At 37.6% G+C, this 19,331-nt stretch overlaps 1 non-coding gene across 1 annotated transcript; it reads left to right on the forward strand.

Annotated features, from left to right (window-relative positions):
• Positions 1–9,972: 9,972 nt before the first annotated feature.
• LOC145027983 (small nucleolar RNA R71) lies at positions 9,973–10,079 on the forward strand. Its single transcript, XR_013675743.1, has one exon. It is a non-coding gene; the product is annotated as a small nucleolar RNA R71 (small nucleolar RNA).
• Positions 10,080–19,331: the final 9,252 nt, after the last annotated feature.

The following is a 19,331-nucleotide window of genomic DNA, read 5'->3' on the forward strand; positions in this document are numbered from 1 at the left end:
TAAAAGTCTTCGCTTCATTTCAACACCTTTGTGTATCAAAGGCATTAAACTAACATCTCTATTTAACTATAATAGGTATAGTTAAAGGTTTCACATTACTATTGCTACTATGATACTCACTCTGGTCAGTATAGTTACGAGTCTATACGTACTATACACTATAAGAAGAGAACACTATACACTATAAGAAGAGAACACTATACACTATACGAAGAGAATACTATACATTATACGAAGAGGGCACTATATACTACACAAAGAGAACAATATATACTATATGAAGAGAATACTATATACTATACGAGAGAATATACTAAAATAGAATGTGAAGCACTACTTTTCTATACGACACTTCGCTATGCGATCGTCGTGTAACCAGGACCTCCTGGAGGGAGAGCGAACACTATGTGTATAGATCTATACGGGACGGACACTCCCACATCCCGACTGCTAGCTACAATCCGAGCCGATTAGGCCCAGGGATGAGAAAACATCACTACGCTACACATGACCTGGAGGGTCAACTGTTATACTACTATCACTCAGCATGGTTACGTACGAGTTCACATTCAGACACTAATTAACATATTAAGAATTTAAGGTAAGACAGACTTCCCGAGGTGTATACACATTTAATACTACCTGGAGTTTACATCTCTACTACATTTAGCCGGCAGTGGCACTGCTGGGGTAAAACTCTATTCTTCCAATTTCTTTATATAAACGAAATTTAAAACTACATTTTCACTGGGGAAAACTCTTACATTTTCAAAGAATTAAACTTACAAATATTTGAGTCTTGGTAAAATACTACCTTTGTTGGAAGATATAGGATTTTCTAGGGTTCACACTATTTTCAAAACTTGATAACAATTGTTGTATTACTTGGTTTTAAACACTTTTATAAAAGCAATGACACTAAATACTTATGAACTCACCAGCTTTATGCTGATACTCGTTTCAAAATAACTGGTATTCTCAGGTTATTAGTAGGCAGGTATAGATGCAGCCTTTGAGAAGATGGAGTATATATATACAAGACTCATATTTTATTTTGATTATACGTTTGGTGTCTATCTGTACAGATTACGTTTGTATTACAATTATTATACTAATGCAATGAATGTTGTTACTTGTCCTTACTATTATGCATTGTTATGATACTGTACATGACATCCTCCACCCCAGAACGTATTCCGTTGTTCTCGGTTTTGGGGTGTGACAGATTGGTATCAGAGCATTGTTTATAGTGAATCAAGTATATAAACCCATAAAAGATATATGAACTATAAACACTTCGGGATTAAAACACTCTGACCAACAATATATACTTTTAAGTAATAAAATATTTAACTAAGTATATATAAACATCCACTCAAGACATAGGGTCAGTATCATACTAGAACATAACAAAAGTATTAAGATTGTTTGTAACACCCGGAATCCCAGGTACATTATTTTAATATTTTATTTTTGGAATTTGTGAAGAAACTTGGCGAGTTGATGCTTAGACTTGCCGAGTAGGGTCACGGTTGATCATCCGGGTTCGCGTTGGACTCGGCGAGTCCACACTATTTAATGAAACCCTAATCCTCCGGTGTTGGAGCCTATTTAAAGGCCCTTATAGCCGTTCATTGCGGCTACCACACCCCAGAGAGAGTCTTAGATCGCTTGTGAAGAGAAGAGAGGCCATTGTTAATCAATTGTTCGTAAAATTTGAAGGAAAAGGTGACCAAGGCAAAAGAAGGCTGAAGGAAGTGCAAAGCTAGTGTCTTCAGAGGTCAAAGGCTTCATATTAAGGTATTCCTTCGGACCTTCTCCAGTTTTGGGTGTTGATTCATAGAGTTTTGTTTTTGTTATGGCCCTTTAGAAGAAGAATATGTAGAGTATTTAGTCCCCTCTCGAGTTAGTGTTTGGATCTGGACTCAAAGGGGTCTAGAGACTTCAACCCATGAAGCTTTATAAGTTTTTGTGGGGTGATTGGACTTAGGTTGCCATCTTTGGGACTAAATCACCATTTGATGCCATTATGTATATATATATATATATATATATATATATATATATATATATATATATATATATATATAAGCATCAAGTTTCGAGCTTTACGTGATTATATTGCTTGGGAAGGACAGATCTATGGATTTGAGGAATAGATCTGACCTCAGGAGGTCAATAGAACTTGTGCATGGCATGTACTCGCCGAGTTGTTCTTGGGACTCTGCGAGTTAAGTAGGGGTATCCCCGCGATTCTTGCCTGGGGACTCGTCGAGTAAAGCGAGGGACTCAACATGTTAAATGGGGCTAAAGAGTTAAGTGGACACAGGTGGACTCGCCGAGTTGCCCAAGTGCTCTCGCCGAGTCGGGTCAAAGTTTGACCGTTGACTTTGGTTGACTTTTTGGGGTTTGGTCAACAACCAGGGCCTTTGAGCCAAAGGAGGGGTAAAATGGTCTTTCACCCTTCTGAGGGAGCTTAGAGAAAGTAGAGTCTAGTTTTGGGAGTTATATTTATGAGAATATTACTTTATGTGTTTAGGCGGAAGCTAGATCGTATTTCTACCGAGTCAGTGGTTTACCGAGATATCAGAGGTGAGTCTTCTCACTATAATATACCTGGAAGGGTACCTATGTGTGACCAGAAGGTCTGATATGCTATGAGATATATGCATTGTATGTGATTAGTTACCCGTTTGTATGTGTTATGTATGCTATGCTTGATATGGGCTGGAAGGCATTATGATGTGGACCGGAAGGTTTACCGGGTTGGGACAGAAGTCCCCTGAGATACATGGACCGGAAGGTCATCGTCTGGAAGGGCGTATGCGTGTAAGTGGTATTTTGGGGAACTCACTAAGCATTTATGCTTACAGTTGTTGTGTTATGTGTTTCAGGTACTAGCGAGGACCGTGGGAAGGCGCCGACATGATCTGTACACACTGACGGAAGATTTATTTTATGATCTTGGGATGTATTTTTATTATGATGAAATTTGCTAAACATGAGATTTGAGAATATTGAATGATGGTTTATGTTATTTGAAAAATGAAAACTTTTTTTTGAAAATTCACGTTGTTACAAGTTGGTATCAGAGCCTTGGTTTGAGGGATTCGGGTGCACCTTCGGGCATAACTGAACTCAAACCGAGGATTTGAGAAAAAAATTCCAATAATAAAAGCATTAAATTTTACAATAGGTTTTGAGATAACCAAAGAAGGAGCGGTGTGTATGGTCAGCCAGCACCCGAACGGTAAAATCCCCAAAATACCCTTACAATATGTGTTATGAGATATGCTATGATATAGACTAGGTATTCATATTAGAACTAGAGTGGCCTGATTTGTGATGCCTTAGTCTAGGAGAATCCTACTGCTATGAGATGCCTTGAGAGCGAGTAGGTAGCCGATGCATAGCAAGAATAGAGTACTTGCGTTCCAGGATCCAAGGAGGAGGACTTGGGGTGAATGCTGATGCGGTGTAATCAGTAGTATAGTGCCCGTACTACTGAAGACACCGGATCAGTGGACAACCCAAGTAAGAATCCTTTGGGTATTGGAGGCCGAGTAGGGTTGCGTTATCGAGTGCGAGTATGCACGATCGAGTCTCTGATATTTTTTTATGTTGTATCTCAGAGGCATCATGGTTGGGACACACCACAGACCTGAGGCGAGCGGTGTGAGTGACGAGGAGCTTCGTCAGATGATCCACGATGAGGTGGCTGCGGCAATCAGGGCTGAGATTCCGGAGATGTTTGGGTCTATCAAGACCACACTGTTAGAGACTTTTGATGAGCGGTATGTCGCAGTGACTGAGGTCGCAGCCGCTGCAGCTACAGCAGCTGTCGCTGCTGCCAAACCTCAGGGAGGTCACTCGTTGTTGTTCCGGGAGTTCAGCAACACGAAGCCACCCGAGTTTTATAGGACTCAGGATCCGATCGTTGCGATGAGATGGATTGCTGACATTGAGGGATGCTTGTATACGTGTTCATGTCCGGAGCATCTGAGGGTACGGTTCGCTTTGAACCAGCTTCACTTAGGAGCAAAGGATTGGTGGAAGTTCGTGACAGTGAACTTCACTCTTACAGAGATTTCAGCAGTGACCTCGTAGAGGTTCACCACCATGTTCAGAGACAAGTATGTTCCCCCGGTGGAGAGGGAACGGCTGATTCAGGAGTTCTTGACCCTCAAGCAGGGTAGTGATTCGGTTACTGTGGTCACTCTGAAGTTTCATGAGAGGGCAATGTTCTGCCCTGAGCAGGTGTCTACTGAGCAGGCACGGATGAGCCGGTATTTGAGTATTCTGAGGAGGGACATTCAGGAGTTCGTGTCGAACTCGACGTACCGTACATTTGCTGAGCTCCAGGAAAATTCCCGGAAGAGGGAGATTGAGTTAGAGAGTCAGGCCAGGGAGGAGGCTGAGTCTTAGAGGATGGATTCGCGGCCGGCACAGTCTCAGCCAGCAGCCAAGCGGACCAAGTCCGTCGATTCGAGGATGGGAGGCCAGAAGGGCCGTCGGAAGGCGGAGTGTCCTCAGCTACACCAGGGATCAGCGTAGGGATCTGCGCCTGCTGCTAGGGCTACCGAGATTCGACCGGCGAAGGTCGAGGCTCCGAAGGCTCGTGAGAAAGCTTTCCAGTTGACTGCGGAGGAGGTCCGCGCGGCGCCCAATGTAGTGGCTGGTATGTATTCTTTCGTGTATTTACTCTCATGTTGAGTTATTGTGCTTATATTATGATATGCGTAGGTACTTTTCTTGTGAATTCTGTACCTGCCTTGGTATTATTTGACTCGGGTGCGAGTCGGTCTTTTGTATCTTTGGCTTTTAGTCAGCACATCAGTATTATGCATAAAATAAATTAAAAACAATAAAAGGGAGAAAATTGAATAAACTCCCCTGGGATAGCAGTGACGAGATCAATCTTCAAATGTGTGGAAAAATTGTGCATCTTGAATACGGACTCTTCTGGTAGGAACTTGGATCTTCAATAATTGAGATTGGTAAATGTGCCGACAAAACTTTGGAATCGAGACTTCAATTGTCAACAGATGTGGTGCAAAATGAATTCTTCAAAGCATAATGGAACAATGTGGAAAAGCAGATGCCACATTGCATGTTTGAGAAAATGAGCCATAAGTATCTCCATAATAATGCCAAGAAGAATGGTGGTTAACCATGTAACAAATATGAATGGAAAGTCTTCAATATTAGTGAAATTATGGACTCACGGCGTGAGTAATAAGGATCACGTCATGAGGTTGCATGAAAGCAAATTCTGAAACCCCTCGAGAACAGGCTCACGATGTGATGAACAAAAGCTCACGTCGTGAGAACTGGACGCACAGAAAACAGTCTCCAATTTTTCTTCCAAATTGTGCACTTCAACCATTTGTCTTAATACATTAAGACTCTTCTTAAACTCTATTTTTCATGATTCTCTTCTCTAAACTTGCTTTTATCTTGACTCACCCCACACTTATTTCAAGTTGTGGGTCTCGACTCTCGACTTTAAACACTCGCAGCTAAACATTAACACACTCCTATCTCAACATTCCTTTCTCGCGATTCCTAGCAAATCTGAAAATAACAACCAAAGAAGAGAAATGTAACATAATATCTTAATAGTTTTACAATCCCAAAACACACCAAAAACAAACCAAACAAAAATAAAATAAAATAAAATAAATGATCAATCATCATCTTCATCCTCGTGCACTCCGCTTGTTCCAGCTTTGTCTCCTCTCGGGTTTTGATAAGAATTCCATGTTGGCCAAATTAGGTAGTGACTTCCCAAATGAGGTGGTTGCTTAACATTCAAATGCAGAACCAGATTCTTTTCCATCCCGCCAATCCAATTGACACTTAAAGACAATCGATCAAAAAATCCCGACATGTCTCGTCCAAAGCTGGCTCCTCCAATGGGTGCATTTTGTTTCTTCGGTTCTCCTCTATCTCCTATTCCTCTTACATTTCTTCCTCCTCTTGCCCTCGGTTGTGCGGGTTGCTCGCAGGGTTATTTAGCATCATCTTGTGTTATACTCCAATACGACCCATTATATATAACCACTCGCGTGGACTCCAAAAAATCCATAGTTAGATCATCTCCAGGCTTAAGTGTCAAAGTCCTGGTCAAACGGGGTGCAAGAAGGCCATACAATTCAACAAGGCGGGTAATAAAATGATCCCCAGTGATAGGGCTACTGGTTTGTCAGATGGAAGCTTTGCTACCCAAATAATTAGCTAGATAATAGGGAATGTTGCAGAAAACTCCGGGTGTAACCATGCTCTACAAGAAAAAGATATTCAAACTTGTCAGCTCTTCCCCATGTCGCTTCTGGTTGATTGAAAAAGTGATTAACCGGTGAAGTAATCGGTGGATCGGGGATCCAATATGGCTTTCCTATGAAACACCCAAGTAGAAATCACCATTTGAAATTGAACACCAAAACGCAAATCCAGATGCACCTGGTAAATACACACGGGCTGCAAACATCATGAAGAACTCAAATACTGGTAACTGGGTTTCCTGCTCTTCATATATTCCCATCCGCCATGCAAACTCTGCGAGGCTGCAATCCCTGAACTCGCAACCTAGGCGTAAAACCAGTGCCATTGGGTAAAAAGGATCAATAGTAGCTGCTTCACAGCAAACAGAAGCATAGAACTCAACACATAGCTCTTGATAAACTGACTTATTGATGGAAAATACATTTCTACACTCGTTACAGGCGAAAGAAAAAATTGTCCACGAAAAAGTGTTTTGTCAAGAATGGAGCCATTTTATCCATCAACCCAATCTGCTCAAACCGGACCCAGTTAATCCTCAGGGAAATAGCAAAATCCCTGTTATGTAGCTACCCCAGCTTGTTGGTGAAATTAGTGAGCACAGTGGTGGACATGTCCATGGGAAGTCGGTACAAAACATGGCGGGATGACACATGTCCTTGAAATTGTTCCTTTGACCCCCTAAAAGCCATTTCTCTCCAAGAACAAATAAACAAGAAAACCAAACAAAGCACTCCATATGTTAAAGGCGTTAGCAGAAAAAACAAATGACTTATTCCCAGGTCTCACGTCATGAGCAATGAAGCTCACGGCGTGAGTTCGTAATCCTCAGCGAAAATCGAACATGACATATTAGGAATCGGGCCAAAAATCTCATTGGGGTTTAGTTCTAAAGCATTTATATGCATATACAACTAACATGCAAAAGATGAATCACATTTTTAGGGCATAAATTCAACAATTAAACACAAAACAAACCCTAACCCCTAATTTCAACAAATTATCCAAAATTAACCATTAGAAGTAAGAAATATTTACCTTAGAATGATGTATACGTAAGCACAAATGGTATTTTGAAGTAGATTCGGCCGAAATTGAGGGGAGACTAGGAGGTTGTCGCCGTTTGTGGGATTAAAAAATGATAGGTCAAATGTGTATTATGATTACATTATGATGTGGTCCCGAATTTGTCTAGCCCACGCCGTGAGATTAAAGACCTCACGTCATGAGTTATATATCGGCTAAAATGTTCGGGCTATTTAATTGGACACAAATGAGTTTAAAAAATGTTTTGCTTAAATATTTTATCTCGTATCATCCTTCTTTACTCATGTCGTGAGCCATACGTGCTCACATCGTTAGTTCGTTATTGATTAAAATAATATCATTTATATTAAAAAAAAACCATGACATGTTTATCCATTTAATTTTTAGGAACCCCACACATAATTTTTACCATTCAAAAGATTATAAGATGTTGAGATTATTAATTTTCCTAAAAACTAAAAAAAATTCAAAAACTAAAATGAAAAGAAAAATCAAACCAGGCTTGGGTTGCCTCCCAAGAAGTGCTTCTTTTTTATAGTGTCGTGAGCTGGACTATGTGCCTCCTCACGTTGAGTTTTCTGAAGAGTCCATCACCACTTGAACTTTTTGTTCCTTCCATCATCTTTTGTATGCTTGAACTCGTCTAACATATGCTTTTTTCGAATTCTCCTTTTTAACTTTTAACTCATTGACACCAAGCTTTCTTTTGGTCCCTTTATTTTCTTGCAATTTATTGTCTACTTTTTCCTTATTTTTCAGCTGCATAGGAACCATGTTTTCATCCATAGCCAATCTATTTTCTTCGGAGGTAACCTTGTCCTCGTCACTAGATAATTCATCACTTTCCTTGCTTACCCAAGAAGTTGGATTTGTGTAGGCAATTACTTCAACACAAAATGGAATGGACGCTCTCAGTTTCGTGCGTTTGACTTGTTGAATTGTCTTTAGTTCTTCCATTAGCTTCTCCAACTCTTCAAGTTCATTCTCTTCATGAATGTTGAAGACTTCACCTTGAACATTATTCCATTGGAAACCATCTTCTACTCCAAAAGTTTCCTCTTCATCTCCAACTCTCAAAGTAAGCTTTGACTCGCGAATATCAACCAACGCACCAACAATATTTAGTAAAGGGTGATCAAGAATAATTGGGACATCGGAATCCTTTTTCATGTCCATAACCACAAAATCAACTGGAAAAACAAATTTCCCAATTTTTACTAAGATGTCTTCTACAATGCCCCTGGGTTGTGTCACTAAACGGTTGGCCATGTGAATGGTCATTCTTGTAGCCATCAATTTTGGAATAATGAGCTTCTTATAAAATGAAAAGTCATCAAATTTATGCTAGCCTCAGAATCGGCTAAAGCATATGTCTTCAAATTATTACCAAATTCACACAGAAGAGTGAGACATCCAGGATCTCCCATCTTCTTTGGCAACTCTCCCAATACAACTTTTGAACTTTGTTCACTAAGAATCACCTTGGAATTTTTCTTCAATTGTTAACGAGTATCTATTAAATCTTGTATGAACTTCGCGTATTCGTGAAGTTTAGATAACAACTCAATAAAAGGAGTATTTACTGGAATACCCTTTACTTGCTTTATAAATTCCAAAAGTTCCCATTCTAATGGATTAAGATTAGCTCGGAATTGAAATGGTAAAGGAGGCCGATAAGCCGGAATAGTTGCTGAATTTTTCTGTTCAGACTGGACCCATGTCGTGAGCATAGAAGGCTCACATCGTGAGTTCAGTTGTTCAGCAATAATTTTGTCATCAAGCTTTGTCTTCTTCGGGTTTGGTTCAGATGGTTTTGGCTCCTCTTCTAACGCTTCTAGGAACTCAGAAATCGCCTCTTCTATAGTCTCGATCATCATGACATGGGATTGAGTCTTTTTATCGGGAAATTGTGAAGATAATTTTTCATTCACCAAAGTTGTTAGTTCACCAAGTTGAGCTTCAAGATTGTGGATCGATGCTTGATGATTTCTTAATAGGTCTTGCTAGTCAATTAGCATACCTTGTTGATTTTTCATCATCTTCATTTGATATTTCAATACTGCATCAATGTCATCATGCCTTTTCTCAGAAGCTTCCATGAAACAAACTAGCATGTTCTCCAAGTCAACCTTCTTCTTAGCTGGTGGTTGCTATTTTTGGTAGAAGCATCGACCTGTCTGCCTATATTTTTCTTCCTTTTGCTTCTTGTATTCATCATATGGCAACCACTCCTTCTTTGGTTTTCTCCAGTCTTCACCATATTTATCCCAACTAGAATAGCAAACTTGAGCTTTTTTATACCCATTATAATCTAAGTGGCAATCTTTGGTCAAGTATGGACCATTGCACCTTTCACATCCAACTCTAATATCATGTACTGTCTGGTCCATCTTTGTGATTCTCCTGTCCATAGTATCAAGCATGGCTAGTACATCAGCTATGTCTGCAAAATTTCCACCCCCGCTTCCTTTAACTCCTTCATTTCTTAGATTATGGTACTCACGAGAATGCTTTGCAAATTATTCAACTAACTCCTTGACTTCTCCAAGATTTTTCTTAGTTAGTGTTCCTTGAGAATCAAGGAGTTGCCTTGTCATGACATTAACACCATCATTAAATATAGACACTTCTTGATGTATATTGAGGTCATTTTGAGGATAATTTCTTAACAATCCTTTATAGCGTTCCCATGCCCCATAAAGTGACTTACCTGAATTTTGCTCAAAATTGGCTATTTCCTCCTTGATTTTAACTATCTTTGAAGGTCGGAAAAAATATTCCAGAAACTGCTTGCGCATTTGGGCCCAAGTAGTGATTACACCAGGTGGTAGTGCCTTCAGCCAATCTTTTGCAGCTCCTTAAAAAGTGACTGGTAGCATCCTCAGCACGACTGTCTCTCTAAGAACATTTGGGACATCGAAATAGTCTGATATGTCATTAAATTCATCTAAATGCTTGTAAGCATCCTCATGATCCTTTTTATAAAATGGTACATCCTTAAGTCCAGTAAGGATGTATCCTTTAAACTCAAATCTGGTAGTTGCTGGAATTGCAGGTTGTACTAGGCTAGGACCAGCATCATCTCTAATTCGCTTTTTGTAAGCTCCCATGGACATATCCGCAATGTTCTCCACCTCGTTATCAGGCTCATCTTCAGAATCACTTCTATGTAATGCAAGTTCAGGATCGGATTCATACTCGTATTCTTGTGGGTTAGATTTTTTTTTATCAAAGTCTCCAACCTTGCTATTGTCCTTTGAGGATGTACTAGATTCTCCCACTTTCTTTCCTGACTTCTTTCCAAAAAATGATTTGAGATCTTTGAAGGATGACTTCTTTGGTGTTTGGTTCACTCCTGCGTTCTAATCTGAATTCTTGTGAAGGGCCCACTCTGGATCTTCAAGTGGAGGCACTAAAGGTGTGTTGGAACGTATAGTCATGAACTCCTGCAAAAAAAACAAAAATAAAAACATAAAACTGAACTTAAACAAAAAAAAATAAAGAAAAACTGAAAATGACTGGATTCACGTCGTGATCCCCATGTGAAAATAAATCAACAATCAAATAAGCCAACAATCAACAAAAAGGTCATGAACTTCTGGAAAAAAAAAACTAAGCTGAAAAAAATAACTATTTACAAGTTTTACCCCACAAAAGGATCGATTAACCTAAAAAGAATAAATCAACAATCAAATACACCGTTCCCTGGCAACGACATGAAAAACTTCATGCATGCAAATAGCTACACCTAATTTTAAATTTATAACCTAACTAGGTTAAGTAACTAAAATGCACCTAGGCAGTGTAACTAGTTGAATTACATAACAGTTTAGGTAAGTCGGTTGTCGATCATAGTGAATAGTTTTAACTAATTAATTTACCTACTAGTAAATTAACCTGATTTCCTAACAAAGTAGTGGGTTTTATCAAATTTTGCAAGTTTAGATGAACTTAATTACTTAACACAATTAAATCAATAAACAAAACACTTCTGTTAGTTCGAATCCGCTTTCCCTCAATGGTTTATAAATTAATTATGACTACTCCTATTGGTTACCAATTAAAACATTATTTGCAATTCAGTTCTAAATTTACTAATATCAATTAATTCATATAGATCTATGTATGGTCACACATAATTTAACATAAAATTAATTATTGAATAATATTGGAGCTATGTAAGATTGGGTCTACAAACACAAATTATGGTCATTTATGAGTTCTCAAGCACATCGAAATTTAACAATCTAACGACTTAACTAAGACTGGTTCGATGTTAGCTCTGATAATCTAATGTTCATTAAATAAATAAGTATTCAAATTCATGCAGAATAATGGTCACTAACTACACATAATAAGAAGTTTAAGCAATCTAATCATCAAATAAAGCATGATAGGTATACCAATCAAACACATGACATAACTAACAAGAAAAGTCTAGGTTAATATTTTAAAACCATGAGTTCCATCTTCATCCAGCTAATAGAAGCAACTAGATTTAGTTGGACATGCTAACAAATAAACAAAAACAATCTATAGTAAAAAACATATTAAGAGTACCAAACTAATATCGGATTAAGACTCCTTCTTTCTCCTTGGTGTAAAGAACAATTCCAAGACCTTCTTTTTATATGATTTTCAACTTCTGAAACCTTTCCAAGTCAGCCAACCTCCTTAAATCATATGGATGAAGTCTTATTTATATTTTATGCATTATTTGTGCTCACGTCGTGAGCAAGTATGTCTCACATCGTGAGGTTAGTATCTATCCGTGTTTGAAAAGGATTTTTCTACACGATGCTTATCTTCTAGAATGTCCCAGCTCATGTCGTGAGCCTTCAGTTCTCACGTCGTGAGTGCATGTTTTTGCTGGCTTATTGTTTTTTCAAGTATTCATCCTCTAAAGTTCCATTCTTTGACTCTTTTAGTCCATTTTCTTCAATATGTCTTCTATTTGGCTGCAAAATACAATTTAACCTTATAAGTATCATTATTCCATGCAAATGACCAAAATAGTAATTAACATGTTCTTATATATTGCCTAAAAACATGTATAATTATGGCAATATCAAATACCCCACACTTATTCTTTGCTTGCCCTCAAACAAATCCAACCATTTTTAAATTCAAATACTTATCACTAAAATCGCATAGAACAATCCAATTCAAGCTCAACCATTATACCAAGACCTCAATTCACATATTTGTGTCTCAAATCCTAACAACCTCTCAATCCTAAATACTCACAATCCTTATGAACCTTCACCCTTTACCTTATAAGGCATTCATTTCTGCAACCCTCCGAATCAATCCTTAGAAATCTTTCTTATACTTAAGGTTATTTTTGTAAAGATACCCAAGCATACATAATCTAGAAATTAAAACTGTAGAAACCACAATGGAGCTCTTGGAATTCTTTACTTCTTTGATATTTGATATTTGATTTCTTTGAATTCACCACCTTTTTGATTTTTGGTATCTTCAATTTTTGATGCTTTGGAATTTTGATCATTTGATCTTCATACTTGATAGCTCCAAGATTCTTTAACTTTTTGATAATTTTTCTCTCTTTTTATATATATAACTTATTTTTTTCTCTCAAAACCTACAAAACATTATGTCAAAATATTGTATGATAATCAAATAAGAAAACATCAGAGTCTAAGAAAATCCCAAGTTGGAACTGCGGTGTGTGCCATGCGATCATCCCTAGCCTTCCCCTTGCTAGTGGAAGTAACTGAAACCAAAACTGAAAACTGTAAGGATGAAGCTTAGTGAGCTACCCCAAACTACCAGATACCATACAATAACACATATTGGGCCTCACCCACTGCATGGGCCCCGCTCGACATCAGACTAATCGGGCATCGGGTCGCGCCCGACATCAGACCGAAGTCCGGAATACAGATCATAGCAACAAGCAAATAACACATAAACATATAACATATAAACAAAAAAGACTTCCTTGGGCTTGCCCCAGCATTGGACCGAAGTCCGGTACACATAACATATAAGCTAATTCTGCATTGGGCTAACCCTAGCATCGGGCTTGCCCCGGAATACATAACACATAACATGCATGAATCACAAAGACATCAAGCATACATATACTCTTCTTGGGACCACCCCGGCATCAGAACGAAGTCCAGAACATATAAGTTGCGTCGAGCTATCCCCAACGTCGGGCCTAAGCCTAACATATACTAACATACGTAAACATGTCGATATTGGTGCTATCTACCCGTTCCTACTGATGGGAAACTGTCACACCCCCAAATCGGAATGGCAGAAACGTTTGGGGGTGGAGGACGTCATGTACAGTATCACAGAAATTGTCTAATAGTAATCAAAGTAACAACAACCATTGTATTATTAATATAAACTCACCTTTTGTGAATTTCTGGTTGATGATACAGTGCAGCAGAGCTAAATCTACAAGTAAGCACTTGTGACAAAACCCCAATCCTAATTTATATAAATGTCAAAATTTAGTATAAATTAGATGTTATAATAATGTTTAAAGTGATAAACAACACTTAATTATTGTAAGAAGACTTGCAATAATACTTAGAATATCGTTTGTCTTTTTCGCGTTATTCATGTTCTTCGTGAAAACTTGTGTTTTTATGTGTTTTCAGCCCAATATATGATGATTAGAAGGTGTTTGTGAATTGATTACAAGATCAAGGAAGGATATTTGTAAGATTCTAAGAAGATGTGTAGGATTTTCGCATGGAATTCATGAGCAAGAAGTGATTTCGCATGATCTTGAGGAGAGAAGAGGGAGTTTTCGGTTGAACTTTGATAGAAACGGGTGGTTTTCGGCCAAATGTGTGAGAAAGAGGGAAGAATTTGGACTTCTCATATATATATACATGTGAGTTCTTGGCTGTAAACACAACCCGAGGAAAAGTTTGCGGCTGGCAACTCAAACCGAGGCTTTGGTTTTTGGCTGTGAACTCCTTCCAAGATGATAATGTTTATTCCCGAAAGAGATAAGCCTTTTAGAAACCGCCTCACAGTTTGCATCCTGAATGGTTTGCAACCAAAATCCATTTGTGTCCCCTTAAGTTTGCTTTCTGAATGGTTTGTGGCCCCTTCGTTTTACGGTCCAAAGCAAGAAGGGAAAGCCAAGAGTTTTCAGCTGGTGCGAGAATTCTCGGTTTTTCATGGATTTGCACTTCTAATTTATACAAAACTTTTACTATGTGTTTAAGTGAATCAAAACATTAATTTAACTTTATTAAACTAACACATCAATAAGTTTGGATTTAATTTGATATGTTTGACTTGAGTTGACTTTTATTGACTTTTACACGATAGAAAATAATGAGGTGTTACATTATCCCCCTGTTAGAGGGAATTTCGTCTCAAAATTAGAAATTTGAATGATTATTAGGAACTAGGAAACAGGTAGGTACTTCGTTTCTATCTGATCTTCTGTTTTGATTAGTGGAGAGTGTGTGGGTTTGGCTTACTTGACTATGTTTATCCAACTGGTACGATGTTCCACTACTAGAAAAATAGCCTTTTACGATGCGCGAACCAAGACACGCAGTTATTTATGATACGCAAAGGTAAGTTATTTATGATACGCGCATTTTTGCGTGCCCTAAAATCAGTGTCTAAACAAAAAAAAAACACGGAGGGCACCTGCATGTCGTCTACGACCGTCGCTTTATAAATTTTAATAGAACGCGTGCATTCCATCCGGGGAAAATGAAATCCCAAAAACTTAAAATCCTGCCTTCCTTTTTTCTCCCTCCACTTTAATTTCCCTAGTAGCTAGGGCTTTTTTCAAGAACTTGCCCCGATTATGCCCTTGTGTACTCTTCATTCTCTCTTCAACTTCCCTTTCTCTCCTTCTCACTTCAACAAACCCTTTCTCTTCTTCTCGGTTCTCAACGTCGACAGCTTCTCTCACCTCCGACGTTTCTCTTGGTGTTGGCGCCTCCCACCTCTGACCTCCATCTAGCCCCGCCCCACCGTCCAACGCTTTCCAGCGTCACCCAGCCGATGGAGCCCCTCATCTCCGGCAATCTCACCTCGCCTGCCCTTGCCAGCAACATTAGGTCTAGTGACCTAGACTGAGAAAACTCAGAGCCTTCGGAGGAGTGGTGGCACTACTCAAATCCCAGCGACGGAAGGAAACTCTCTATCACAGCAACAGAAAGTCGGAGACTGGAATGGGAGAAAGAGAAATAGAAATCGAGAAATCGACTTATACAGTAAATGGGGAAGAATCGATGATGCACGCAACATGTTTGATAAAATGCCTCATCCGCCATGGTCTTAATCTACAAGTCTCTCTCTCTCTCTCTCTCTCTCTCTCTCTCTCTCTCTCTCTCTCTACCCCATACTGCTCGACAACCACCCAGGCACCCACCACCCTTCGTCTTCTCTCTGGTTCACCACACTTCTCCATCCTATGTTTGTTAGATTCGTCATCTGATTGGCGAGTGTTCTATAAAAATGATTTTTCTGTTTCATATTTTATGGATACCTTAATCTTCCGTGATGATTATGAATGTAGTCATAGAGTACTCGCTCCACTATCATTTTCAATCATTTTAGGGAATGGAAAGGTAATTTTTCTAGTCGGGGAGGGTTTCAATTATATATCTACTATATCTATTTCTAAATTTTTTACAGAGGATCGTTATGATTTGGGCTTTGACTAATATTGCTTCGGGGACATCTAAACACACAAAAGTGGTGATTGATCATGGTGTTGTTCCAATATTTGTGAAGCTTCTTGCATCTCCAAGTGATGATGTTAGAGAACATATATCTTTTAGAGGTTTTTGTATTTCATAAACTCAATTCACAAATTCATTATCATAACTTCAATTTCACTTTATATACATGTTAGGCTATATGGGCTTTAGGGAATGTTGCTGGTGATTCCCCTAAATGTCGTGACCTTGTACTTGCACAAGGTGCTTTGATTCCTCTACTATCCCAATTAAACGAGCATGCTAAGTTATCCATGTTGCGAAATGCCACATGGACACTTTCAAATTTTTGCAGAGGCAAACCACAACCTTCTTTTAGTCAGGTTTGTTTCTGAAAAGACTAAACTACCCACATAGTTCTTTTGGATCTATCTTTTCAACATTTGTAATGATGAATTATGATATGTCTTGACTTTTCACAGACAAAACCTGCACTTCCAGCTTTACAGCAACTTATTCATTCAAACGATGAAGAAGTTTTGACAGATGCTTGTTGGGCTCCTTCATATCTTTCAGATGGCACAAATGATAAAATCCAAGCTGTTATTGAAGCAAATGTATGTCCAAGATTGGTTGAGCTATTGAAGTGAGTCTTTTCTTCTTCTTCTTTTGAATAAAGTTAGGATCTTTAAAACTTTTTTTTTAAGTTCTAACCTTTTTCTATATCTTTTGAATAAAGTTAGGATCTTTAAAACTTTTTTTTAAGTTCCATGGAGGGACTTCTAATTACCCTAATCGGTTCAAAGTCTACTATGTATTGAATCAGGTAGGTATTATTTTTAGTAATAAAAAACCTATGATAAACAAATCAATGATAGTAGGTTGTTGTTTGTTGCATTGAATTAAACCTAATAATTTTTGGGTTTATTATAAAATATAAATTAAAATAAAGGGCCTGGTTTTGTATTTGTGAAGCCGCCTGAGGGATGGACAGGTGGCGTTGGGTTTGTATAAAAAAAAATTAATCAACAATTTGAAAAATCATTCAGCATAACTGGATATGTTTCTGTTTGTGTTTGTGTATGCAGGTGGAAATGGTTGTTAAAAAGAGTAAGCTCAAGCTCAAAAAGCCACATGACAATAACACCTTAGACCCTCCAACAACGAACTACATTTTTAAAACCTTGATTTCAGCCCTTGAATCTCAGGAGGTACAAATTTTCAAGCAATTAACTTGTTTGTTTCTCCCTTTCGGTAATCCGTTTATGATTTTTCCATTTTGTACTCCGTCCCTTTTGGTACTTTTTCAATCCATATATGACTTGTGGATTGTTGCAAATTAATGTGGCTGGGTTGTTTCCGTTTCCCTTTCACATTCTAAGTTTGAAGTTTACAAGTTTTCTCATAATTTTTTAATTTCTTATCAAATCTTGAAATGACTTAGTCCTTTCAGACGCATATAGGACTTAGTACTTGTTTCTTTTTTATTCAAGTTACTTAATGATATCTTGACCAACTATGATTGCATTTGTATCATTATTTATAGCAATTGTTTTTTTAAGTATATTCCAATTTTTATGATTTGTCGTTTACAAATTTAAGTCATAACAGTTCTCAGATAAGTAGTAATTTGCTATTAAGCATTATTTATAGATGCAAGGGTAAAATGGTAATTCACTCCAAAAAAGAAACATTCTTTGTCTACTCTATATCAGTTATTCCAAAGAAACATCACTTATCCATTCAAAACAATACTTTAAGAAAAAGAAAGAAACATGCCCTTACATAGTATAGCCATGCAGAATAGTTTCTGAATTTTGTTTCTATTTCTGTTTTCTTGTTTGTTGCATCTTTTTTTATTACAGAGTTGTAGGTATCATATATATATATATATATATATATATTATAATATCATGTATAGTATAAATGTAGAACAGTTTGTATTTGCATTGGATTTGATATTCACTCCGGCCGGTCCGGTACCTTTGAATTTCCTAATTCTCTCGATTAAGAACCGAACATTGTTTTCAGGATTTGCTGCATCCTCTTCCACCACCTGAGAAAAGCAAGGATGATATACTTATTTTCTTCAAGCTTTATGATCCTGTGAAGGAAGAACTCAGGTACTTTCAACAAGTTAGTTATATCTTTCAGTAGCCTAATGGGATGGGGTTATTGTGTAATCATATCATATGTTATATTATTTTTGGAGATATGTTGGTAGGTTTTTTGTCAAGAGTTCTGGTAAACCAACTGAAATTACATAAAAATTAAATGAGAGGGCTGGATTTAGTCTGGATGAAGAAATCGAACTCTATGAGGTATGTTTTCTGGTGTTCTTGCATTGCATTGCATGTTTTATGTTTGTGAAATCATATTTATGTGTTCATGATTTATCAGGAGATAAAATTTGAGCCATGCATGTGTGATGTGTGAACGTCTTGACAAGAGAAGCCCATTTAGATCTAGCCAGGTATTACTAGTCTCAACCCTCTTCTTCTTCTATAATGAAAAAGTTGCTTGCCTATATATATATATATATATATATATATATATATATATATATATATATATATATATATATATATATATATATATATATATAGTATAGAGGACTTATCAGGGGGTGCATCAGAAAACAGTGCCTTTATTTATGGGGAATGGTTGGAATTTACAATTATACCCTTTACCCTTTACCCTTTATTCAAATGTCTTTCTGCTTATTGCTTATATAGTTGAAAGTTGAAACACTTAATTCCCTTGTTGTAGGTGCAACAGTTGATTTGTGGTCTGTTGGGGTATTTGTGGGCAAAACAAAGGGAAGATGAGATACAAGGATTGAAATTGAGATTAAGGTTTCATGAGGCTGCAGTAAAGAGGCTTGAGGGTGTGGACAAAGTGAGAGAAGTTGAAGGAAACCTTGATTTTTCCAACACGGATGTCGGGTGAACTCAACAACCACCAATGGTTGCAGAAGTGAGTTGAAGAGCTGACATGGATATTAGACTTTGAAAAACATTTGAGGGTATATTTTTTTTATATTTCTTGTATCTAGTTAGTTTGTAAACTTTTGTTACAACTTTTATTGATTTGTTTTATCATTCCATGGAACGATTATTTGTATGACATTAAATTTATGCAATGGATTCTATTTTTTTTATATGATATTTTATTTTCTATTATGAAACATTAAATACAAATTTAATTTGAAAATAAGTAAATTTATAAATAATATTTTTTTTAAACATTTAAAATTATGATACACAAAAATGTGTGTCATCTTCATTTATGATATGGCCTTTCTTGACAGGGGTTTTCTTGATACGC

The sequence above is a fragment of the Lactuca saligna genome, chromosome 1, assembly GCF_052625555.1.
Source record: "Lactuca saligna cultivar CGN05327 chromosome 1, ASM5262555v1, whole genome shotgun sequence".
NCBI lineage: Eukaryota > Viridiplantae > Streptophyta > Magnoliopsida > Asterales > Asteraceae > Lactuca > Lactuca saligna.